The sequence below is a fragment of the Epinephelus moara genome, chromosome 14, assembly GCF_006386435.1.
Source record: "Epinephelus moara isolate mb chromosome 14, YSFRI_EMoa_1.0, whole genome shotgun sequence".
NCBI classification, from domain to species: domain Eukaryota; kingdom Metazoa; phylum Chordata; class Actinopteri; order Perciformes; family Serranidae; genus Epinephelus; species Epinephelus moara.
In genome coordinates, this window is record NC_065519.1 from 15,959,874 (window position 1) to 15,961,953 (window position 2,080).

Below are 2,080 nucleotides of genomic sequence, written 5' to 3' on the forward strand. Positions count from 1 at the left end.
CCTAGCAGCAGAAAATTACATATTGCACGTTTAAAGAAAATAATGGTAATAAAATCAAAGTAGAATTCAAACTCTGCTCCTACTGCTGTAGAAATGTTCCTGGCAGATAAAACACAGACCACCCAATATTTACTGTTATTGAAACAGAGGCCGTTCTAGAAAGATATCCATGTGTCCTCCCTCATTTTGTCTCTCTAGTTTCAAGTGCCTGTTATATTGCTCTGGAGTACAGGCTTTGCAAAATGAGCCAATCAAACATGGGTAAAAATAGGCTCAAATTTCACATCCCCTTTTTCGTATCAACAAACCAGCCATCACAAGACATTATGCAATATGTTCAAGCAAGCTACTGGTGGGCGGCCACAGTCCAAACATCTGCTGTCTGGATTTTGGTTTTGTTTTTATTCATGCAAATTGTCAGAACAAAGATAAAACATTTTAGCCACACCAGGAACAGTGCACCCCCAGAGGTTTTTCAATGGGTTGGCCAGATGAGGCCACTGGAAAATCTGGGGTGGCACTTCAGAACCAAAAACCATAACTGAATTTCATGAGGTCTATATGTGGATGAGCTACACAGGAATAGTAAAGAAGGGATTGCATGCTGAAATACTTTGACTTCTCATTTGTGTTGATATGCAGCACATTCTCACTCTGATCTCGTCACATATGAACGTTTGGTTGTTCTATTGTGCTATCTACAGTATATACTTTAGACAATTCATTGGTTGTAAGGAACCAAACATTTATTGGTAACAAGCCTTCTCAAGTTTAAGGGAGATCCCACCCATAGACCCAGTTTTCATTAATTCATTCAGAATCCTGAAGTGAGTTTAAGGGACCCCTTTGAAAACCGCAATGACAGTTTTTCCTTCAACAAAATTTGGGCTTAATTTGGAACATTACTTAGCCCCCTTTGCCAACAAGCTATGTCGACATGGTTGGCACCAATGGATGCCTTAGGTTGGATGGTCTCATAAGACACCCCTTTCTTTACACTAGCTTAAAAATGAGCATCTACAGTCTCTTAAAAGACAGTAATGTTGACCTCTAATCATTTTCACCAGGTGGGCAGTGGCAGGACCAGCAATTGATCTTTCGCTAAGCCCCGACTTCTTGTGATGGCCTGCCAAGCTGCTGGAGCTAGCATGGAGCCCACACTGTAACTAACTGCACTCCCTGAAGAAATATTATCATATTTTTGGAATAATGAAACAGTGATTCCAGAGAGAAGCAGACAGAGGGGTCTACAGTCTGTGTTTGAAGGATATATCCAGGATGTCAAACTGACTCAGCAGCAGTGATGGGAATAACGGCGTTATAAATAACGGCGTTACTAACGGCACTACTTTTTTCAGTAACGACTAATCAAAAAAGTTACTGTCTACCCCGTTATAACGCTGTTATGGTTACTCACAATAAAATGCGCCGTTACTCGGCTTTACTTCAGTTCACTGAAGCGGCTTTCACTCAGACCAGCTCCTTCTCAGCGGAGCTCTAAAGTGTTTCTTCTTTGGTGAGGGCAGGTGAGGGGGAAGCATAAGTGATGATGATTGGCTTAGGGAGAGGAAAATTTCATCATAAACCAATCAGAGGCAGAGTAGGGCGGGTATTCACAAGCAGGTTTGTCAGGTCCGCGACTTTAGGCTTGTGTTTTTGTAAAGTCGCTTACAAATATTGGTAGTCATCACGGGTTGTGGTTTTTTGGACTTGTTTCCCAAGTGGAGTTGCCACGGGTTGTGGTTTTTTGGACTTGTTTCCCAAGTGGAGTTGCTTATTTGGGCTTGCTCTCTAAACATCGCCTTTCTCTCTATATATCCGTCTAATAACTTATTCAAACGCATGATAGTATCTCGGACTGCAGGATGTTTCCCAAGCCGCACTCCCTCTCCCTCACACACACGCACGCACAACAATGGAGTGTAGTGTAGATAAGTGTACAATGTAGGCTATAATAATAATGATTTATTCTATTAAGTGTCAGTTTCATTCATTTAACATATTCAATGTTGAGTTTCATTACAGTTCCATTAAGGGGGCTGTCCAAGCAATTTGACATATTTGAGCATTTAATAAAAAA